The 25,258-nt window shown below is 46.0% G+C and overlaps 1 long non-coding RNA gene across 1 annotated transcript; it reads right to left on the reverse strand.

The window, feature by feature from the left end:
- Nucleotides 1-25,010, reverse strand: LOC130601400 (uncharacterized). Its single transcript, XR_008972664.1, has 3 exons — nucleotides 24,912-25,010; nucleotides 511-698; nucleotides 1-77 (listed from the first exon to the last, which is right to left on the reverse strand). It is a non-coding gene; the product is annotated as an uncharacterized LOC130601400 (long non-coding RNA).
- Between the last annotated feature and the right edge of the window lie 248 nt (nucleotides 25,011-25,258).

The following is a 25,258-nucleotide window of genomic DNA, read 5'->3' on the forward strand; positions in this document are numbered from 1 at the left end:
TTTCGAACCAGTCATTTGTCCTGCTGTGATTGAAATTTAATTCTCTATCTGAATAATCTTTCTAACAGTGCTGATTTCTGAAAGAGAATTTAATAGACATGTACAATAAGGAAGTTTGTATGTTTATGTATTTCCTAAAATAATCTGTCATTGGGTATTCTGTGAAATCACATGAAAAATCTACCATACTACATTTTTTATAATTTCTATAGGTATTTTGGGCTGTGATGAGAGGTTTGCAGAGAGTAATGAATTTGGCCAATGAACAGAATTTCAGTTCCTTAAGCTTTATAGATAAAATTTAATAAACAACCACATCTGAAAATATTAACTTTTTTAGATTTTGACTTTTAAGTGTTACAAACCCTCTGCAGGGGATAGTAGTGTGAGATGCATAAACCCTTTTTCATGACTCATGATTGGTTATATGACTCTGAATTCAAACTGGAACAATGACTGAATGAGAACCACCTATAGGAAGCCAATAGGTACAGAGAGGCACGGTCTTACCTTCCTGTGCTTTAATTGAAGAATCTGAAAAGCATTTTTAGGTCAGCGCAGTTATGCAACCAGTTCTCCCTCTTGTGAACTGAATGAAAAGGTTCCCAGATAGCTCCAATTCTGCTTGTGCTCTTGCTTCCCTAAAGACTTTCTTCTCTGTGGTCCAGCTCAGCAGTGATTTTGTCTGGTAGTTTTTCCTTTTCAACAAAAATAAATTATTTCTTGTTCTATGCATTTGCGGTAGTTTGAGAAATAATCAATTCATATGAATCTATAATGAAAAAAAAAAAAGAAATTAAACAAGTATTCTCCCCAAGCCTGTTAATATTGCTGCATAATCTGGACATATGGTCAGCAACATCTTGTTAGTCAGATTCTTTCTATTGATACTTTGTGGTTTTGTATTTGATTTTTGAATTCTGACATTGTTGCTTCACAGTAAATAGACCAGGACTAGAGTTCAGCACAGCCAGAACGGAAGAAATAAATACTTAATCATTCAGAAACATGGAATAAAATGCAGGGTCCAGAGGTCAGACTAAATACTAGAAATAGCTGTTTATGTCATACAAACAGCAATCAATCCTGAAAGAGCAAGAGAAATGTTTTGGTTGTCCAAGAGACAATCCAGCGATGCCAGATGAACTCTAATGACACATCCCAGTTCCACATGCCTCTCATGTATAGTGGAATGGCCAGCAACTGGATTTCTCTCTTACTTCAGTTCCAAGCAATAAGTTTCTAATTACACACTCTGCATCCGGTATTGAAAGTGACTGCCTGTGGAAGAAAATATGTTGCAAATGTGTGAAAAAAAAGGATATGGGTAGCAATTTTTGGAGGCTGTTTAGGTAGCATTCTGATGAGTTGGAGAGATGAGAGGAAATGTTCTAGAGAAAATTATCACTGTGACACAAATGCCATGCATTATAGTTCAAAACAAGCAGCTGTGTCTGCAGCAACATCTCACAGTACTTTGATTCTGAGAGGGTATACTGCCATTTTGAAATATCTGCTATTGATGATCTGCTTACATAGGATGGTAAAACCTATGTAAAAAAAAAAGCAAGATACAGTAGTTACTGCAGATGCCAGGAGCTGGTACTGCTTAGAAACAGGTGATCATATTGGTCTAAAAAGAGATTTAAATCTCAAGTGAAGGTAATTAGTTAATTAAAATACAGAGAGTGGCGGTATCACCTGTCTATAATTAGGCACCTTCTGAGGCCATTTGAGATGAATTGGCTCATCTTGTCTGCCTTCTGACTGCCAGTGCCAGAGGAAATGATCTCACATACGCTTTGTTGCAACTGACAGCCCCATATGTATAGTTCAGGTATTTGCCTAAATTGTCACTAGTAACTACATTTACATAACTAAATTTGACTCGCTACCCTTTAAGAAAAAAAATGAAAATAGTTTTCAGACATTGCATATTTTTACATCTCCTGAACTCAGTTAATGATCCCAGCTGACATAATACGTAAATAAACGGTTATTTCTAATAAATGCAACCTTGGGTAGGTTTTATACAGAAAGACTTCCTGGTAGACAGGTCACAGAAAAGATCTAATGCAATTCAGCTGAAGAAAGAGTAAGAAACCTTTCTGATTAAATCTTAATGCAACTTGATTACATTTGAAAGGAATTAGATTAACTCTGTTTTCTGTTACTCCATATATGTCTCATAACCCTTGTAACTGTGGATTCTACTCTGCATTTTGTTCATTTTACCTTGATGGGACATGAATGACTTCAAAGTAGCTGGAGAACAGGAATGCTGCATGCATTCCTGCTGCTCCCTCACATGCAGGGTAATTTCCTGCTTTCACTGTCACCGACTCTCTGAACATTGCAACAGTCCAGTCTTGTCAACTACGCCACCATGTCTGTGATCTGAATGAGACCATAGCCCTTCAATTGCATAGGGACTTCTCATTCCTCCTGTTTGCTCTCCATGCAGCACGCACCAGTGTACAGACAATTTATAGAGACACCTAAGTATGCCAATCTCCCAGAAACAGCATGGGAGTATTCACTGCAATGTTGTCGCACAGGCAGTTCCTTATTTGTATGCATACTCTTGGAGTGACCCCACTTCAACCCCATGCCATTGATTATAAAATTCCCCTTTTTCATATCATCTGCATCCTCTGCTCACTCAGTCACTCACCCAGTCCCCCACTTTCTCACATAATTGCTGATCATTCTCTCCCTCCCCTGCTGTTCCTAGCTTACAAGTGTTCTGGACAGCCTGCTGGCAAAGATACTTTTGCTTCAGTTAGTCAGTTGGATTGCACCACTTGCATGCAGTTGTCATAGAAACCAAACCCGTTTCTGACACCAGCTCCACGACCAGTTCTTCTCTTGCAGAATCCAGCCACTCCTCAAGCCTTTTACCCTGCACTGGCAGGATAGAGGAGAAAACCACCTGTACCCCCACACCCTTGACCATCATTCCCAGAACCATCCTTGATACTTTCTAGGTCATCCCAGAAAAGTATACTTGATGTCTATGTGGAAAAGCAGTATCAGGTAACAGTTTGATGCCTTGATGAGCCTTGGCAGCCTTTCCAGAACAACTCCAGTGTGAACCTCCAGCAATTAGAAAACCCCCATAGTTCACAGGTCAGGTTGGCAGGTAGGAAATCCCACTGCTACAGCAGTGTCTCCCACTACCAACGCTTTCCTCCTGATGCTTCTGTATGGCTCAGGTTCAGCTTGCTGTGAAGTGTTTTTTTTTACAGTGCTCCCAGGTCTGCCACAGAATATATACGGACTCAGTCAGAGATCAATATGATCAGACAAAAAGCCATTTATTACAAAGCCTTAACCCCTTAAATACTATTTCTTACATGCACTTACAGTGATTTGGCATATTATGATTGGATACATGTCTTAAAGACCCTTTGCAATTAGCATATAATAGGTTAAGCACAGGTGTGAGAACTTGACCTCGAAAGCTTGCCAACAGTTCACAGTTCTCATTACCTCAGTGAATTCTAGCTTCTTCTTATCTTGCTTGCTTAAGCTTCCTTGGGCCTCTCACGGCCTTGCTGTATCTTTCAGGATTATTCAGACTTTATGTACCAATTATGCATTCTCCCGTGAGAACACTGTCTCCACATCTCCCCCTTTTTGTTTTATATACGTTTTGGGTGACCCTACTTGAGCAGGGGATTTGGGCTAGATCATATCTCCAACATATGCCAACTACAGGCTGCTGGGCCAGCCCCTTTTTTCTCCTGTATGGCTCTCTGGTAAGAGGGGAGGCCATCCTTCACATCAAGGTCTGGCATGGCGTGTGTCCCCACTGCTCCACGCCTGCTGGGTTGCAGCCAACAGCGGAGCTAAAGGTTCTTCTTGGTGGCAAACACAGAGGCCAACCCAGTATTGCCCTTGACTGTGGTAGCAGGCATTTTGTCAGCCTCAGTCCTTGCACCTTGCTGTCAATGCAGAGTTTCACCTGCTTCATCTAGTAACAAGTAGCTACTACAGCAAGGCACACACAAATTTACATTAGCAGAGTAACTATTACAGGGTGCAGCAGCATGTTGAAGATGCTGATGGCAGTGAGGGACTAGCCAAAGAAATTTCTTACCAGTGGAATTCTCCCACCCTCTTAATTTGTTCCATCACCTGCTGTCCTGGGTTCAGCAGTAGCAATCATGTTTTTCCTTTGTGTTAACTGGTGCAGTGCTGTGTTTTGACTTCTAGTTTTGAGAACAGCGTTGGTGAAGCCGATGTTGTCGGTTGTTGCTAAGTGATGTTTACCCTGACCAAGGACTCTGTGAGGCTCATGCTCTGCCAGGGAAGAGGGGAGGCTGTGAGGAAGCAGAGGCGGGGCGCCTGACCCGGGCTAGCCGGGGAGGTATTCCATACCACAGCACGTCATGCCCGGGGTGGGGGGTAACTGGGAGTTACCCGGAAGGACAGGAGCTTCCGGGTGGAACTCGTTTTCTTGGCCGGTGGTATCGTATTCTCTTCCCTTGTTATTTTCCCTTATCATTGTTTTAGCTGATAGTAGCGGTGGTGATTTGTTGCTGGACTGTTCTTGTCTCAACCCGTAGGAGTTGCACTCTCTCGATCCTCCTCCCCGTTCCTCCGGGAGCGGGGAAGGGGAGAGCCCCGGTGCAGGGAGGGGGGGGAGACGAACACGGACCTTGATTGTTGTCAGCTCGGCACCACTCACTGGGAGTGAGTGAACAAGTTACCTGACTGGGTTTAAACCACGACAGTTCTTTTTTTGGCGCCCAACGTGGGGCACGAGGGGTTGAGATAAGAACAGATCTGACTGGATTGATAGTCACTCGTCACAATGCTGATTTATTGGCTCTCAAGGTTTTTCCTCTTGATCTCACAGTTTCAGTATACCATATCTTACGTCCATCCGGTATTGGCTGTATTAGTGTTTTTCAAGTGTGGGGCTTGGGCTAAGGTTTTTATCCCATTGTACTTTATGGTAATGACTTGTAATACAATAGAATCATTGATCATGAAACTGATCTGGTTTATGTTCCCAGTGTGGTCACCACCTTTATACTTTGGGAGGTATATGATGGAGGTGCTTAGCAATTACACATCTTTTTTCTCCTTCTCAGGTGCTCAACCTGTGAAGGAGACATCCTTTTACCCTCCTAGTCGTCCCCCCAGACCATTTACATTTGAGAGTTTTGAATTTTTTAAATGGCCTTTTAATGCTCTTGAGACTTGTTTGCTGATGGTGATGGGAATCACCATGCTAACACGCATACAGAGTGTGTTTTGCCCACTACTGATTTCAAGAGTTAAGCAGATTCAGGTTTGGGTCTTGTCTGGGGTCAAACGACGATGTAGGAGGACCGAGAGATTTTCCCAGAGGCTGGACAGCCATGAGTGGCAGGGTGTGTGGGATAGTATGGGCAAGTATCTAGGTCAGTGGGCCCCTCCAGTATTTTGGAATTTCACTACCGAACAACTGCAAAATCCAGAAGAATTAGTAAAACACTTAAATGAGGTGTGTGGTCATTCTGGCCATACCAGAGATGGACAAATCACGGCAACGTGCTGGGGCTTGGCCTATGCTTACAGGGCCTTGTTCAACACTATCCAGCACCTTCAAAAGGAAAAGAATGTCGGCGGATTTGAGGGCAAAGTGACAGTCGCTACTCAAACTTTGGCTGCAATGAACTGCGCAGCTACCCCAGTGGCAAGTACAGCAGCTGCTCAAACTTCAACTGCAACAGACAGCGCGGTTACCCCAGCTCCAAGCACGGTAGCTACACCACCCCCAGCAACAAGTACAGTCGCCACTCAAACCACAGTGATAATCACTGCAGCCAAACCAGAGGACCAATTCGTACCAATATCAGTTGCCCCTGTACGCAAGAGAACAAGCAAAAAGGAGGCAAAAAGGGTGAAGCGAGATGAAGAACCAATGAATTCACCACCCGGTCCAGAATCTGATCAGGAGTCATCCTCACATGACGAAGAAGAAGAAGAAGAGGTAACTTCTCGACCTCGGACCTCAACCGAGCTGCGGAATATGCGAAAAGATTTTACCCGTCAACCAGGGGAGCACATCATCACCTGGTTACTCCGATGCTGGGACAATGGGGCCGATGGTCACGAACTAGAAGGTACAGAAGCCAAGCAGCTGGGATCACTTGCTAGAGAAGGGGGAATTGACAAAGCAATTGCAAGAGAGAAAAAGTCCCTCAGCCTTTGGAGGAGGCTCTTGGCAGCTGTGAAAGAAAGGTTTCCGTACAAGGACGATGTTACGAGTCGTTCGGCCAAGTGGACTACTATAGACAAAGGCATCCAGTCTCTGAGGGAATCGGCCATCGTAGAGATGATCTATCACATCAAGCCGAATAACGGGGATACACCTATAGATCCAGATGAAGTTGAATGTACACGACCCATGTGGCGAAAACTTACACGGAATGCACCGTCATCATATGCCCATTCATTGGCAACAGTGACCTGGAATGACATAGTACCACTAACAGTGGATGAAATGGTTCATAAACTCCGAGAGTTCGAAGACAATCTCACTCCTTCCATCATCTCAGCTGTGAAAAAACTGTCCCAGGACCTCGACAAATTGAGGGACGATGTATCTGATTTATCCAGCTCCTCACGTGTACCAACACGCGTCTCAGCTATTAACAAAAGACGTCCTATTGTTCAAGAGAGGAGATACAGAAGGTATACGCCACGGGGTACCCTATGGTTTTACCTGCTGGATCACGGAGAAGACATGACAAAGTGGGATGGAAAACCTACTTCAGCTTTGGAGGAACGGGTGAGTGAACTGAAGAGGGGAGCAAGGGCCAAGACTGATCGTCCCATGAGAGCTACGGCTTCAGTCTCTGGTGAGCAGTTTCCCAGATGGAGTGGAAGAGCTGATTTTACTCCAGCTCCTGTGATAACGAAGAATAATCCCTTTCAACACGACTTAAGTGTCCAATGCTGTGACGACCATTAGAGGGGCCCTGCCTCCAGCCAGGTGGAGGTAGGGGACAATCGGATTTACTGGACTGTGTGGATCAGATGGCCTGGCACATCAGTCCCACAGAAGTATAAGGCTCTAGTAGATACCGGTGCACAGTGTACCCTGATGCCATCAAGCTGTCAAGGGGTGGAACCCATCTATATTTCTGGAGTAACAGGAGGATCCCAAGAGTTGACTGTGCTGGAGGCTGAAATCAGCCTGACTGGGAGGGAGTGGCAAAAGCACCCTATTGTGACTGGTCCAGAGGCTCCATGCATCCTCGGCATAGACTACCTCAAGAGAGGGTACTTCAAAGACCCAAAAGGGTACCGGTGGGCTTTTGGTATTGCTGCTTTGGAGACTGAGGAAATTGAGCAGCTGTCCACCTTGCCTGGTCTCTCAGAAGATCCCTCTGCTGTGGGGTTGCTGAAAGTTGAAGAACAACAAGTGCCAATTGCGACCACAACAGTGCACCGGCGGCAATATCGCACCAACCGAGACTCCCTGATTCCCATCCATCAGCTGATCCGTAGACTGGAGAGTCAGGGGGTGATCAGCAGGACCCGCTCACCCTTCAATAGCCCCATATGGCCAGTGCGAAAGTCTAATGGAGAATGGAGACTAACAGTAGACTATCGTGGCCTGAATGAAGTCACACCACCATTGAGTGCTGCCGTACCGGACATGCTAGAACTTCAGTATGAACTAGAGTCAAAAGCAGCCAAGTGGTATGCCACGATTGATATTGCCAATGCATTTTTCTCCATTCCTTTGGCAGCAGAGTGCAGGCCACAGTTTGCTTTTACTTGGAGGGGTGTCCAGTTCACTTGGAACCGACTGCCCCAGGGGTGGAAACACAGCCCTACCATTTGCCATGGACTGATCCAGACTGCACTGGAACAGGGGCAAGCTCCAGAACACCTGCAATACATTGATGACATTATTGTGTGGGGCGATACAGCGGAAGAAGTCTTTGAGAAAGGGAGGAAAATAATCCAAATCCTGCTGAAAGCCGGTTTTGCCATAAAACGGAGTAAGGTCAAGGGACCTGCACAGGAGATTCAATTTTTGGGAATAAAATGGCAAGATGGACGTAGACAGATCCCCACAGATGTGATCAACAAGATAACAGCAATGTCTCCACCAACTAATAAGAAAGAAACGCAAGCTTTCTTGGGTGCAGTGGGGTTCTGGAGAATGCACATCCCAAATTACAGTTCGATTGTAAGCCCTCTCTATCATGTGACCCGGAAGAAGAATGATTTTAAATGGGGCCCTGAGCAGCAACAAGCCTTTGAGCAAATTAAACGCGAGATAGTTCATGCAGTAGCCCTTGGACCTGTCCGGACCGGGCCAGATGTAAAAAATGTGCTGTACACTGCAGCTGGGGAGAACGGTCCTACCTGGAGCCTCTGGCAGAAAGCTCCAGGGGAGACTCGAGGTCGACCCCTCGGCTTTTGGAGTCGGGGATACAAAGGATCTGAGGCCAGCTATACCCCAACTGAGAAAGAGATACTGGCAGCCTATGAAGGGGTTCGAGCTGCTTCGGAAGTGATTGGCACTGAAGCACAGCTCCTCCTGGCACCCCGGCTGCCCGTGCTGGGCTGGATGTTCAAAGGCAGGGTCTCCTCTACACATCATGCAACTGATGCTACATGGAGTAAATGGGCTGCACTAATTACACAACGAACTCGAATAGGAAATCCCAGTCGTCCAGGCATTCTAGAAGTCATCATGGACTGGCCAGAGGGCAAAGATTTCGGAATGTCACCAGAGGAGGAGGTGGTGCGTGCTGAAGAGGCCCCACCATATAATAAACTGTCAGAAAGTGAAAAGCAGTATGCCTTGTTTACTGATGGCTCTTGCCGTATTGTGGGAAAGCATCGGAGATGGAAGGCAGCTGTATGGAGTCCTGGACGACAAGTTGCAGAAACTGCTGAAGGAGAGGGTGAATCGAGTCAATTTGCCGAGGTGAAAGCCATCCAGCTGGCCCTGGACATTGCTGAACGAGAAAAGTGGCCAGTACTTTATCTCTATACTGACTCATGGATGGTGGCAAATGCCCTGTGGGGGTGGTTGAAGCAATGGAAGCAGAGCAACTGGCAACGCAGAGGTAAACCCATCTGGGCTGCTGCACTGTGGAAAGATATTGCTGCCCGGGTGCAGAACCTGGTGGTGAAGGTACGTCATGTAGATGCCCATGTACCCAAGAGTCGGGCCACTGAGGAACACCAGAACAACCAACAAGTGGATAAAGCGGCTAAGATTGAAGTGGCTCAGATGGACTTAGATTGGCAACATAAAGGTGAATTATTTTTGGCCCGGTGGGCCCATGACACTTCAGGCCATCAGGGCAGAGATGCAACATATAGATGGGCCCGTGACCGAGGGGTGGACTTAACAATGGACACTATTGCCCAGGTTATTCATGAGTGTGAAACATGTGCTGCAATTAAACAAGCCAAGCGGTTAAAGCCTCTTTGGTATGGAGGACGATGGTTGAAGTATAAATATGGGGAGGCCTGGCAGATTGACTATATCACACTGCCACCAACCCGCCAAGGCAAGCGCCATGTGCTTACCATGGTGGAAGCAACCACCGGGTGGCTGGAAACATACGCTGTGCCCCATGCCACTGCCCGGAACACCATCCTGGGCCTTGAGAAACAGATTTTGTGGCGACACGGCACCCCAGAGAGAATTGAGTCAGACAATGGGACTCATTTCCGGAATAACCTTATAGATATTTGGGCCAAAGAGCATGGCATTGAGTGGGTATATCACATCCCCTACCATGCACCAGCCTCTGGGAAAATCGAACGGTACAATGGGCTGTTAAAAACTACACTGAGAGCGATGGGTGGGGGAACTTTCAAGCATTGGGATACACATTTACCAAAGGCCACCTGGTTGGTCAACACCAGAGGATCTGCCAACAGGGCTGGCCCAGCCCAGTCAGAACTTTTACATATTGTAGAGGGGGACAAAGTTCCCGTGGTGCATATGAAGAATTTGCTGGGGAAGACAGTCTGGGTTATTCCTGCTTCAGGTAAAGGCAAACCCACTCGTGGGATTGCTTTTGCTCAGGGACCTGGATATACTTGGTGGGTAATGCGGGAAGATGGGGAAGTCCGATGTATACCTCAAGGGGATTTGATTTTAGGGGAAAACAGCCAGTGAACTCAATTGTATGCTGTTGCCTGCTGTGTAATGCTTTTATAGCCCATCAACTAGATGTCTCCAGGTCACCAGCGACTGGCCCTGACTTCCCTCCAGCCATCATCCCAACAGAGAATGAACTTGGAACATCATGGACCGGATGGACTCGGCAGCATTATAGGGATTGGTCCATGCACTAAGAAAATGATTTTTTTTTCCTCTTGGTCTGTATGTATATGGATGTATATATGTGGGAGAGCGATGGTGTATTGAAAATGTGGGATCTGAGCACGACGTGAATGGTATGGAATAAGGGGTGGATAATGTCCTGGGTTCAGCAGTAGCAATCATGTTTTTTCCTTTGTGTTAACTGGTGCAGTGCTGTGTTTTGACTTCTAGTTTTGAGAACAGCGTTGGTGAAGCCGATGTTGTCGGTTGTTGCTAAGTGATGTTTACCCTGACCAAGGACTCTGTGAGGCTCATGCTCTGCCAGGGAAGAGGGGAGGCTGTGAGGAAGCAGAGGCGGGGCGCCTGACCCGGGCTAGCCGGGGAGGTATTCCATACCACAGCACGTCATGCCCGGGGTGGGGGGTAACTGGGAGTTACCCGGAAGGACAGGAGCTTCCGGGTGGAACTCGTTTTCTTGGCCGGTGGTATCGTATTCTCTTCCCTTGTTATTTTCCCTTATCATTGTTTTAGCTGATAGTAGCGGTGGTGATTTGTTGCTGGACTGTTCTTGTCTCAACCCGTAGGAGTTGCACTCTCTCGATCCTCCTCCCCGTTCCTCCCGGGAGCGGGAGGGAGGGGGGGGGGAGAGAACACGGACCTTGATTGTTGCAGGGCACCACTCACTGGGGGGGGGAGCGGCTTTTGCCTTAGCATTTTCTAGCAGCTACTGCAAATTTCCATACTCAACATCTCTTTTACAAGTGACAAATCTATACAATACAAGGTGTAGTTCCTAATTAGCAACTGGCTAGTAAATACAGGGGGTTTTATACACAAAATCACAGCCTCTAATAATAGCTCCTTTACAAGCACACATATTCAAGTTGTTACTTTTCATTTGCCCCCAAGTGACGTTTTGCAGTCATTCTTTTTTTTCTCTTCCTCTATCTCATTCTGCTTGGGGTAATCACAGTCAGCTCCTGTAGCTGAGGCATCAGGTTTTTCCATTTGTCTGTCCAGCTCATGGCAAGGCTTGACAAACTTTGCAGGCAGTCGCCATGGACCTGTAGGCAGGAGGACACAAATATATCCCCATCTCCAGGTTATCAGTTCTTGAGAAGTAGACAGGTTAAACTGCATATTTGCAGCATCATCATTGCTCTTTTCCCCCTTTTCTTTTTTTTTGATCCCTGCAAATGCCGGCCTGCTCGGCAGCAGCTACAGCTGCCTGCCTGCTTCAGCATCAACTATAAATACCTGCCAGCAGCCATACTTTTACATTAACTCTTTCATGCCCGAAAGGTTAAACAGCTACCCCTTAAAAACTTTTACATGAACCCAACAATACACAAAACACTGATTGCCCTCAACACACACACATGTGTGGGATCCCACAAGCACACTCCACACAAGTACAGTATTTGAAACACAAAAATACAATTAATACTCCCACTACACAGTCCCACGTACAGAACCTGGCGTAAGGACCCTGTGGAGACTAACAGCAAACCAGCTCAGAGAAGCATCATTGCAGTGCGAGGTGGCAGGCTCAACCTTAGCGGGCGTCCCCGCAGAGGCTCTGCCTCCTCCACAGTGCATGAGGCTTGGGCTTTTATACTGACCAAAATGCACACTCATTCCAACACAGGTGGCCAGCCTATGTTGGGAGAAGTGGCCAGCAATATCTACAAAGGTCTCCAAAGGTTGATAGAAACCTGGACATACTTGTTTTTACCAACTTCTAGTTCATGAGTATCACAGAGAGACTGTATTAAATGAGTCACAGTATGCCCAACACCCCTGATAAGAGCATACGAAAGACCTTCCCACCACCGAAAACGCACACAATACACCTGTATCCCGTGTTTGTCTTGCTGTAGGATCGCGGGGTGGGGGTGTGGTTTTTTGGTTTTTTTTTTTACTTTAACGTAAAAAAGATTGCTCTCTTCACTTTAAGAAGGACTGAAAACATCCATAAAACGAATGTCCTAAGCTGAAATTTCAATTAATTCAATCACTGACAAGGGGGGTTGTCCTGGGGTGGTGCTGGCTCTTTCCAGGGTTTCACCCATCGAGCTGGCACCCACCACAGACCAGAATCTGTAATTACACATATATAACCTCAACCAGTTAGTTTTGCTTTCACAGGACCTTTCCAAATGCCGGTTTCCAAATCCTAGTACTGGACCAGAATACCCTGGATTTTAGTCATATAATCTGAACCTAATGCCTGACCATATATTATAGCAGGGGGGTCATTAAAGTCTCCTGTCAATTGCACAAAATTCATAACATATACAGCTTTCTGTATCCTTGCTACTGGTGTATGTCCTTCTTCCCCCGTTTTTTGTTTTTCCAAGTGTTTCAAAGTTTGATGTGTTCGTTCAATAACAGCTTGTCCTGTAAGAGAATAGTGTCAATAGTAACATGGACATATTTCAATTTCCCAAAAGAGGATACATGAGTCACATCCATTTGCCAAAGCTGGAGGCCTTGAGGGTTGACTCCAAGGCCTATACCTACTGCTTGGCCTTGACAATCGGGAGAAGATTAGTGATTTTTGTCATGATGTGATCTAAGGCCTCATACTGAGCTTTTGATAGAACTCTTTTGTTTTGCCTTTGACTCACCCTTTAAAAGGGGCATGAGAGCGGTCAGATCATCATTTGAGATTTGAGCTATTTTCGAATTTTCAGGGATGTTGACCGGAGGAGCATGCGTTTGCACCATGGTCCCAATATTTCCAGTATAGACAGCATCAATTACACCAGGTAATACAAAGATTCCTTTTCTTGATGTTGATAATCATCCCAGTAGCAAAGCACATAACCCATGACCAAGAGGCCCATTTAATTCAGATGGAATACAATGAACAGAAGTATCAGTTATGGTAAAATCTATTGCTGTTGCCACGTCCACTCCGGCACGCCCTGCGGTGGCGGAGGGGATGCAGTCCAGACACCCTGATTTTGTGTCGTTGCGCAGGGTGGCATCGCGCTCACATTCAAGTTTTCCAACAGGGTCCCATCTTTTTTAAACTTTGAACGACATTCAGTTGTCTTGTGGCCAAATTTGTCACATTTAATATATTTGTCTGCAAGACCAGTAACACCACCCTGAGGGGGTCAGGTTGCTGAACTAATTTTCTTTACAGTACACTGCTTTTTAAAATGTCCCATCCATCCACAATTCTAACATCTCGTACCTTTAGTACCCCCACGATCACCCTGACCTTGTTGTAGGAGGGGTTTAACAGCAGTGGCGGAGGCAGTAGCCATGTATCCAGCCTTTTCCTCTGCTGTGCCCACTTTAGAACATACATCCATCATTTCTTGAAGACCAGCAGATTTTGGCAAAACCTGCAAAATACGCTTGCAAGCTGGGTTAGCATTTTCCATAGCCAGAGATATAAGCATCGATTCTTTAGCATTAGATGCCAGATCAATATTCTTTTCGGTAGCCTCTGTCAATCTGTCAATAAATTGCATATAGGGCTCAGTAGGTCCCTGCTTTACTGATGTATATGAAGGATTAGGCTTTCCTGCTTCCGGCACAGCTTTCAGAGCAGCTAAAGCCAATTGCTGTGCTTGCTGTAAAACTTCAATTTTCATATGAGCTTGTACTCCATCAGGGTGAAATTGTCCCTTTCCCAATAACACTTCAGATGAAACACCGTGCAAAGGGTGATGGGGATTACACTCTAAATTCTCATCTGCAGCCCTTGCAGCAAGCTCCTCAAACCCACTTTTAAAATGTAGGAGCTGTGAAGGAGTTAATAAAATTGCAGCCACTCTGAGACAATCATTTGGAGTTAGAACATTACTAGAAAAGAAATCAGATAACATTTGCTGTGTATATGAGGAAGACAACCCATACTGGCAATTGCTCCCTTAATTTCTTTCATAACTTTCCAGTCCATAGGAGTCCAGACAGACTGTCCCTGAGGATTTATAATAACAGGGAATGCAGCAGGAACATCTATGGGTAAAATAGTACCGTCTATAATTGCATCCTGAATGCAGCCTCGCCATCTCATGGTACTCGGATTAACTTTATTAGATGTAGGAGTCAGTGGTAACGACACATCACAAGGACTGATCTTACCCGTTTTTTCCGTTCTTTCTGGGGCTTGCTCCCTCTCCTCCCCCAATTTGTTCAGACGGTCCCCCAAGTCCTGCAATTGTTTATCTAAGGATTTTGTCCATTGTCCCCCATTCCACTCATTTTGCGGCTCCGGTGGGAGCGATGCAAGCGGTGGTGTGTGTGGCGGAGGTGGGTGTTTACTCGGAGTTACACTCTCCTCCTCAGGAGACTCCCACCCCAGCAAAAATTCTTAGAGATTAAGTTTAGGGGCAGTAGCAGCACGAAAAGGGTTAACATCAGTTTGTTTTGTTTGCTCAGTAGCCGCTACTGGCTCCTGAGTTTCAGCTGGAGAGCTACCACCGGTAAAGGCGTTATCGACACAGGGTAGGGGAAAGGCGCAGGGTCCTCAAACTTTCGTACTGCACTGTGCGCCGGTTTTTGACCAGAATGTTAATGCCTGAAACAGACGACACTACCATGGCTGTAGCACCGGGTGCTGAATCTACTGTAGGTGCCGAGCCCTGCTGTTGTGAAGGTGAGTCAGAGAGAGCTGTAAAAATGGATTTTGCCGCTCGTTTCTCAGCCTTCATTGCGTCTAGAGTCCCTTTTAGTAATAACCAGGGGGCAGCAAGAGACTTCGCCTCCTTAAACCCACAAGTAACTTGATCCCACAGGTGTGCCCCAATTTTTTTCCAAGTCCCGAGATCAAAAGCTTCATTAACCCCCTGGATCAGCTCTTTTTCTTTACTCCAGGGCAACAATCTTTTTAACAGATTATTGTCATATTCTATCCCTCTCACTGAGAGGATATGTTGGAAGAGCTTAAAGATGACCATTTTTTTTTTTTCACATCCTAACCCTCTTCCAGACCCCATCGGCTGTTACCTTATTTGCACTGCGCAGTGTCTTCCGGGCTCACTAGGCTCCGTTCCGAGGCGACTACCTCCCGATCCTGGTCCTGCCGGATCGAACCCAGCCGACGTCCCTTTGGCTCCGTGTTTTCCACTTTCTTCGGCACCATGCACTTTAGTTCTTTCAGCTTCAATATGAAAAATATGGAGGGTCCCTGTTCGGGCACTAATTGCAGCAGAATATATATGGACTCAGTCAGAGATCAATATGATCAGACAAAAAAGCCGTTTATTACAAAGCCTTAACCCCTGTCGTGGTTTAAACCCAGTCAGGTAACTCGTTCACTCACTCCCCCCCTTCTTTCCCTCCCCCTACTCCCAGAGGGACGGAGAGAAGAATCAAAAAGAATGCAACTCCCACGGGTTGAGATAAGAACAGTTTAGTAACTAAGGTATAACAGAAATCACTACTGCTACCACCAATGATAATAATGATAAAGGAAATAACAAGGGAAGAGAATACAACACCTCACCACCAGCCAACCGATAACTCACCCCCCAAGCCCGACCAAGCACTGACCCATACCTCCTCCAACCCTGCAGTCTCCCAGCCCTTCCGGCTAACTCCCAGTTACATCCTGGGCATGACGTGCTGTGGTATGGAATACCTCTTTGGTCAGTTTGGGTCAGGTGTCCTGTCTCTGCTTCCTTCTGGCTTCCCCTCCTCCCTGGCAGAGCATGACACTCACAAAGTCCTTGGCCAAACCAAAAACATCGCTATCAGCTCTGTTCCCAGGCCGAAAGTCAAAACACAACACTGCACCAGCTACCAAGAAGGAGAAACATGACTGCTACTGCTGAACCCAGGACAACCCCTTAAATACTATTTTTTACATGCACTTACAGTGATTTGACATATTATGATTGGATACATGTCTTGAAGACCCTTTGCAATTAGCATATAATTGGTTAAGCACAGGTGTGAGAACTTGACCTCGAAAGCTTGCTGACAGTCCATGGTTCTCATTACTTCAGTGAATTCTAGAATTCTAGCTTCTTCTTATCTTGCTTGCTTAAGCTTCCTTGGGCCTCTCACGGCCTTGCTGTATCTTTCAGGATTATTCAGAGTTTATGTACCAATTATGCATTCTCACGTGAGAACACTGTCTCCACAAAGGTCCTTAGCAGCTATGAAGCAGTGAACCTATTCTATCGGTGCAAGTATTCAGGACTAGCAGAAAGCATTTTCCTGGTGCCAGCTTCCATCCCTTGCCATCATGGGGGTTTCCACTTGCCACCCTGACAGGCACCAGGCTCTGCCTGTCCCTCTGCTACAGCTGGAAGTCTTGAGCTCTTGAAGCAGCAGACTCTCAGAGAAGAGCCATTCAATTACTTTCTTTTCCTCCCTGAAGCTTCTTGGTCTGCTGACCTATTCCTGCAGCTCTTTCATTTGGTGGCACAGCTTCTTGACAATTGAACAGCTGCTACAAGCTGTACAACCATCTAGCCTAATCTCAGTGAGATGTCCCAGGCAGCCCCTGCAGCTTGAGATTTGTAGATCTAAATCCTCTCTCTGAAGATTTCTCTGGGTCAAGCCTTGTATGTCACAGGGACAGAAGTTCTAACAGCAGCCGGAAACCTTGCCCTGTCACCTGTGGCATGTCACCACCCTAGCTAAGTACATATATGCTGGTCGGCACAGACCTGCTGGCTCCTTCTTTGTTGCTTTCTGCACAAACTGCTGTGTATGTTAGCTGCTTCAGTTAGATGCCCATACACAGTTTTGCCAAATGGAAAGGGAAGCATAGGAAGAATGAAGAAGTCAGGGTAAAATGAGGTACCCTGAATTCAATTATGTAAAATTAAGCACTTGAGCCCAACCCACCATTCAAAGTAACTGACTTAAGTGCCTATCTGTCTTGACTTCTGAAGAAGTCTGCAGACAGCGTTAAGAGATTCCAAAGGGCAGAACCAGATTTAAAACTGCATCTCATTCAGTAGCTAGTGACATGCTGCATGACGTCCTAGGGATATTTTTGCTTCCTCATGATTTCCTGATATTCTCTTCAGCATAGTTCTCCCCTCAAATGCAAAACTTGGCATATGATCTCTGTTTATATCACCTTTAAAAGAAAGTAAAGGAAGAAATAATGGTTTCCAGAAATTACTGATCTCATTCAGAGAATGACAGCTTCAAGTTCATTTTCACCCTTACCTGAAAGGATGGTATCCTGTTCTGGCCAAATATATTTTTTTCAAGTCTTTGTGGGTTTTGGTTTTTTTTTTATCAAATGAGGGTTTAGTGAAAGATGTACAACCTCTTCTGATATTCGGCAACCTAATTCCAATGACCATCCTATGCACAGGTAAAACTACCTCAACTAAACAAGTGAATAAATTTGCCTTTTTCTCCAAGAAGTTTACATTCTTGGATTTGTGTTGACAAAATTTAATCAAAAGTTACAAAGGGTACCACCAACTAACATATACCAATGCACGTAATAATATGTGTCTGTAGTCTGTCGGTTAGTACACGTTCCTGCGAACGATGTGGATTTCATTTTCTTGTGGCTTACCAGAAGATTGGTACCCAGTATAATTTGCCTGGCAAACAATGTCACGAGTAGCATATTACAAAAAATTATTTGTACTGAATAATTTTTGGGAAAAATTAGTCAAGACATATGAAGGCAGTTGAATCCACAAAAATGTCTTATCTTTAGCTTGCAATAACTTTCAGTGTGTTTCTATGCATCTGATAAGTGAACTTTCAGCACCTGAATGGAGCTGTCTAATCATTCTAAATGTTTCTGCAGTGTTTGGTGGTATAGCAAGTAGAATTTCTGATTTTGTACTAAAAATTTCAGACCTTTCCTATTTCAATCTGTAGGTTACAAAATAGGAACTTTATATTTTACACTCAATGGACAGATAAAGTAGAACAGTGTAATAAATTTCCTACATGCAATTTGTGATACAACCACAAGGCAGGGCTGGACAGAGCCGTGGGTGACATGGTTTAGTGTCCCTGCTCATGGCAGGGGGCTTGGAACTCAATGATCTTAAGCTCCTTTCCAACCTTAACTATTCTACGACTCTATGAGATTAGTTTTGAGATTACTGTTTCTAGCTTCTATAGGAAGCCTTGTTAAAGATTATTACTTTGCAAGGATGTGGGTGCTATAGTCTAAATTTCTTTTGTCACAAGAACACACATTTTACCCATCCAATTAAGTATTCCACCATCCATAGAACTTGATTTTTGGTTATTCTTCTATCTTGCTCTCACTTTCCCTTTTACATCCTACTTCCATATTAGTGGAAACCAATTCAAATGTCAAAAGTATTTGCATGCCTCAAAGTGGATAATTAGGGATCTAGATCCATCCTCTTTCAGTATTTGTTAGGGTTGGAATGAAGAACTGTATTGTGAAACCAGATTGTTACACAGAGCATTGGGGCAGTTATACACCTCAGAAACAGATGTCAAAACACATGGATGTCAAAACCTAGTGAAAAGGTAGGCTTAGATGGCTTAATAGTACCCAACAGACAGCTAGGCCAGGAATCTTAACAGGAGTTTGTCTTCAGCTCCATCTTTCTCCAGCTATTTTGGCTAAATTTGATGCTACAGGCAGGGGCTTCTTTCCATTCAGAATCCACACCTCAAGGCAAATGCCCAAAATTGTTTCATGAATGTATCAGGATGTGACTTGCTGTCCTGGGTTCAGCAGTAGCAGTCATGTTTTTCCTTTGTGTTGACTGGTGCAGTGCTGTGTTTTGACTTCTAGTTTGAGAACAGTGTTGGTGAAGCCGATGTTGTCGGTTGTTGCTAACTGATGTTTACCCTGGCCAAGGACTCTGTGAGGCTCATGCTCTGCCAGGGAGGAGGGGAAGCTGTGAGGAAGCAGAGACGGGGCGCCTGACACGGGCTACCTGGGGAGGTATTCCATACCACAGCACGTCATGCCCGGGGTGGGGGGTAACTGGGAGTTACCCAGAAGGACAGGGGCTTCCGGGTGGAACTCGCTTTCTTGGCCGGTGGTATCGTATTCTCTTCCCTTGTTATTTTCCCTTATCATTGTTTTAGCTGATAGTAGCGGTGGTGATTTGTTGCTGGACTGTTCTTGTCTCAACCTGTAGGAGTTGCACTCTCTCGATCCTCCTCCCCGTTCCTCCGGGAGCGGGGAAGGGGAGAGCCCCGGTGCAGGGGGGGGGGAGACGGACACGGACCTTGATTGTTGTCAGCTCGGCACCACTCACTGGGAGTGAGTGAACAAGTTACCTGACTGGGTTTAAACCACGACAGTTCTTTTTGGCGCCCAACGTGGGGCACGAGGGGTTGAGATAAGAACAGATCTGACTGGATTGATAGTCACTCGTCACAATGCTGATTTATTGGCTCTCAAGGTTTTTCCTCTTGATCTCACAGTTTCAGTATATTGTATCTTACGTCCATCCGGTATTTGCTGTATTAGTGTTTTTAAAGTGTGGGGCTTGGGCTAAGGTTTTTATCCCATTGTACTTTATGGTAATGACTTGTAATACAATAGAATCATTGATCATGAAACTGATCTGGCTTATGTTCCCAGTGTGGTCACCACCTTTATACTTTGGGAGGTATATGATGGAGGTGCTTAGCAATTACACATCATTTTTCTCCTTCTCAGGTGCTCAACCTGTGAAGGAGACATCCTTTTACCCTCCTAGTCGTCCCCCCAGACCATTTACATTTGAGAGTTTTGAATTTTTTGAATGGCCTTTTAATGCTGTTGAGACTTGTTTGCTGATGGTGATGGGAATCACCATGCTAACACGCATACAGAGTGTGTTTTGCCCACTACTGATTTCAAGAGTTAAGCAGATTCAGGTTTGGGTCTTGTCTGGGGTCAAACGACGATGTAGGAGGACCGAGAGATTTTCCCAGAGGCTGGACAGCCATGAGTGGCAGGGTGTGTGGGATAGTATGGGCAAGTATCTAGGTCAGTGGGCCCCTCCAGTACTTTGGAATTTCACTACTGAACAACTGCAAAATCCAGAAGAATTAGTAAAACACTTAAATGAGGTGTGTGGTCATTCTGGCCATACCAGAGATGGACAAATCACGGCAACGTGCTGGGGCTTGGCCTATGCTTACAGGGCCTTGTTCAACACTATCCAGCACCTTCAAAAGGAAAAGAATGTCGGCGGATTTGAGGGCAAAGCGACAGTCGCTACTCAAACTTTGGCTGCAATGGACTGCGCAGCTACCCCAGTGGCAAGTACAGCAGCTGCTCAAACTTCAACTGCAACAGACAGCGCGGTTACCCCAGCTCCAAGCACAGCAGCTGCACCACCCCCAGCAACAAGTACAGTTGCTACTCAAACCGCAGTGATAATCACTGCAGCCAAATCAGAGGACCAATTCACACCAATATCGGTTGCTCCTTTACGCAAGAGAACAAGCAAAAATGAGGCAAGAAGGGTGAAGCGAGATGAAGAACCAATGAATTCACCACCCGGTCCAGAATCTGATCAGGAGTCATCATCACATGACGAAGAAGAAGAAGAAGAGGTAACTTCTCGACCTCGGACCTCAAACGAGCTGCGGAATATGTGAAAAGATTTTACCCGTCAACCAGGGGAGCACATCATCACCTGGTTACTCCGATGCTGGGACAATGGGGCCGATGGTCACGAACTAGAAGGTACAGAAGCCAAGCAGCTGGGATCACTTGCTAGAGAAGGGGGAATTGACAAAGCAATTGCAAGAGAGAAAAAGTCCCTCAGTCTTTGGAGGCGGCTCTTGGCAGCTGTGAAAGAAAGGTTTCCGTACAAGGACGATGTTACGAGTCGTTCGGCCAAGTGGACTACTATAGACACAGGCATCCAGTCTCTGAGGAAATCAGCCATCGTAGAGATGCTCTATCACATCAAGCCAAATAAGAGGGATACACCTATAGATCCAGATGAAGTTGAATGTACACGACTCGTGGCGAAAACTTGCACGGAATGCACCGTCAACATATGCCCATTCATCGGCAACAGTGACCTGGAATGACATAGTACCACTAACAGTGGATGAAATGGTTCATAAACTCCGAGAGTTCGAAGACAATCTCACCCCTTCTATCATCTCAGCTGTGGAAAAACTGTCCCAGGACCTCGAACAATTGAGGGACGATGTATCTGATTTATCCAGCTCCTCACGTGTACCAACACACGTCTCAGCTATTAACAAAAGGCGTCCTATTGTTCAAGAGAGGAGATACAGGAGGTATACGCCACGGGCTACCCTATGGTTTTACCTGCTGGATCATAGAGAAGACATGACAAAGTGGGGTGGAAAACCTACTTCAGCTTTAGAGGAACGGGTGAGTGAACTGAAGAGGGGAGCAAGGGCCAAGACTGATCGTCCCATGAGAGCTACGGCTTCAGTCTCTGGTGAGCAGTTTCCCAGATGGAATGGAAGAGCTGATTTTACTCCAGCTCCTGTGATAATGAAGAATAATCCCTTTTTGCCCGACTTAAGTGTCCAACGCTGTGATGACCATTAGAGGGGCCCTGCCTCTAGCCAGGTGGAGGTAGGGGACAATCGGATTTACTGGACTGTGTGGATCAGATGGCCTGGCACATCAGTCCCACAGAAGTATAAGGCTCTAGTAGATACCGGTGCACAGTGTACCCTGATGCCATCAAGCTGTCAAGGGGTGGAACCCATCTATATTTCTGGAGTGACAGAAGGATCCCAAGAGCTGACTGTGCTGGAGGCTGAAATCAGCCTGACTGGGAGGGAGTGGCAAAAGCACCCTATTGTGACTGGTCCAGAGGCTCCATGCATCCTCGGCATAGACTACCTCAAGAGAGGGTACTTCAAAGACCCAAAAGGGTACCGGTGGGCTTTTGGTATTGCTGCTTTGGAGACTGAGGAAATTGAGCAGCTGTCCACCTTGCCTGGTCTCTCAGAAGATCCTTCTGCTGTGAGGTTGGTGAAAGTCGAAGAACAACAGGCGCCAATTGAGACCACAACTGTGCACCAGAGGCAATAACGCACCAACCGAGACTCCCTGATTCCCATCCACCAGCTGATCCGTAGACTGGAGAGTCAGGGGGTGATCAGCAGGACCCGCACGCCCTTTAATAGCCCCATATGGCCAGTGCGAAAGTCTAATGGAGAATGGAGACTAACAGTAGACTATCGTGGCCTGAATGAAGTCACGCCACCATTGAGTGCTGCCGTACCGGACATGCTAGAACTTCAGTATGAACTAGAGTCAAAGGCAGCCAAGTGGTATGCCACGATTGATATTGCCAATGCATTTTTCTCCATTCCTTTGGCAGCAGAGTGCAGGCCACAGTTTGCTTTTACTTGGAGGGGTGTCCAGTTCACTTGAAACTGGCTGCTCCAGGGGTGGAAACACAGCCCTACCATTTCCCACGGACTGATCCAGACTGCACTGGAACAGGGGCAAGCTCCAGAACACCTGCAATACATTGATGACATTATTGTGTGGGGCGATACAGCGGAAGTCGTCTTTGAGAAAGGGAGGAAAATAATCCAAATTCTGCTGAAAGCCGGTTTTGCCATAAAACGGAGTAAGGTCAAGGGACCTGCACAGGAGATTCAATTTTTGGGAATAAAATGGCAAGATGGACATAGACAGATCCCCACAGATGTGATCAACAAGATAACAGCAATGTCTCCACCAACTAATAAGAAAGAAACGCAAGCTTTCTTGGGTGCAGTGGGGTTCTGGAGAATGCACATCCCAAATTACAGTTCGATTGTAAGCCCTCTCTATCATGTGACCCGGAAGAAGAATGATTTTAAATGGGGCCCTGAGCAGCAACAAGCCTTTGAGCAAATTAAACGCGAGATAGTTCATGCAGTAGCCCTTGGACCAGTCCGGACCGGACCAGATGTAAAAAATGTACTGTACAGTGCAGCTGGGGAGAACGGTCCGACCTGGAGCCTCTGGCAGAAAGCTCCAGGGGAGACTCGAGGTCGACCCCTCGGCTTTTGGAGTCGGGGATACAAAGGATCTGAGGCCAGCTATACCCCAACTGAGAAAGAGATACTGGCAGCCTATGAAGGGGGAAGACAGTCTGGGTTATTCCTGCTTCAGGTAAAGGCAAACCCACTCGTGGGATTGCTTTTGCTCAGGGACCTGGATATACTTGGTGGGTAATGCGGGAAGATGGGGAAGTCCGATGTATACCTCAAGGGGATTTGATTTTAGGGGAAAACAGCCAGTGAACTCAATTGTATGCTGTTGCCTGCTGTGTAATGCTTTTATAGCCCATCAACTAGATGTCTCCAGGTTATCAGCGACTGGCCCTGACTTCCCTCCAGCCATCATCCCAACAGAGAATGAACTTGGAACATCATGGACCGAATGGACTCGGCAGCATTATAGGGATTGGTCCATGCACTAAGAAAATGATTTTTTCGTCTTGGTCTGTATGTATATGGATGTATATATGTGGGAGAGCGATGGTGTATTGAAAATGTGGGATCTGAGCACGACGTGAATGGTATGGAATAAGGGGTGGATAATGTCCTGGGTTCAGCAGTAGCAGTCATGTTTTTCCTTTGTGTTAACTGGTGCAGTGCTGTGTTTTGACTTCTAGCTTGAGAACAGTGTTGGTGAAGCCGATGTTTTCGGTTGTTGCTAAGTGATGTTTACCCTGACCAAGGACTCTGTGAGGCTCATGCTCTGCCAGGGAGGAGGGGAAGCTGTGAGGAAGCAGAGACGGGGCGCCTGACCCGGGCTAGCTGGGGAGGTATTCCATACCACAGCACGTCATGCCCGGGGTGGGGGGTAACTGGGAGTTACCCAGAAGGACAGGGGCTTCCGGGTGGAACTCGCTTTCTTGGCCGGTGGTATTGTATTCTCTTCCCTTGTTATTTTCCCTTATCATTGTTTTAGCTGATAGTAGCGGTGGTGATTTGTTGCTGGACTGTTCTTGTCTCAACCTGTAGGAGTTGCACTCTCTCGATCCTCCTCCCCGTCCCTCCGGGAGCGGGGAAAGGGAGAGCCCCGGTGCAGGGGCGGGGGGGAGACGGACACGGACCTCGATTGTTGTCAGCTCGGCACCACTCACTGGGAGTGAGTGAACAAGTTACCTGACTGGGTTTAAACCACGACACTTGCTTTTGCATTTAAAGCAAATATCTCAGAAAGAAAGACTATGTGGTTAGACCTGTCACTGGGAAGTGGAAGATCTAAAGTGAGGCTGCTCAACCTGAGGTATTCAAAACGGAATGGTCTACATATACCCTAGGTACCAACTTCAAAAAGAAAATACTGTCCACTCTCATCTTGTATTGATGCTCACTCTTATCTCTCATCTAGGTTGTTAATGAAGACATTAAACAGTACTGGTCTTGGTACTGATCCCTGAGGGGCCCCACTAGTAGCCAACTGATCATCAGCTGAAATTTGCACTGCTGATCACAACTCTTCAAGCCCAGCTGTCCAGCCAATTTTTCACACACCTTATCATCCAGTTATCCACTACCTATCTCACCAATTTAGTAACTTGAATCTGGAAAACTGGAAGCTTTGCAAAAGGCTTGGTAAATTCAAAGTAAACAATATTCACTGTTCTCCCATAGCACAGCACTAGTAAGTTTATCATAGAAAGCAATGAAGTCAGTAAGGTGTGGTTTACCCATGGCTGTTCCCAACTACCTTCTTGTCTTCCATGTGCTTCAAAATATCTTCCAGGTGGATTTGCTCCATGACCTCCCTTGGGACTGAGTTGACTGGCCATAGTTGCTTGCATCCTCCTTCCCCTTTTTGCAGATGAATGCAATGTCTTTTTTTTCTCAGTCAACAGAAACCTGCCTTGATCACTGTGACCTGGCTAAGATTTAGACAGTAACCTTGTAATGCCATTGGCTAGATCTTTCCCTATACCTGTGCATTCCATCAGGTTCCATGGAGTTCTGCATGTTCAAGTGGGCTAAGTGATCTCTAGCTCTTTTCTTCCTTTGCTGTGGATATTGCTCATCCCACAGACTCTTGATAAGCAGATC

The sequence above is a fragment of the Pezoporus wallicus genome, unplaced genomic scaffold (assembly GCF_028554395.1).
Source record: "Pezoporus wallicus isolate ANWC-B61680 ecotype Strahan unplaced genomic scaffold, APGP_CSIRO_Pwel_v1 contig_2349, whole genome shotgun sequence".
In the NCBI taxonomy this organism is placed as follows: Eukaryota; Metazoa; Chordata; class Aves; order Psittaciformes; family Psittacidae; genus Pezoporus; species Pezoporus wallicus.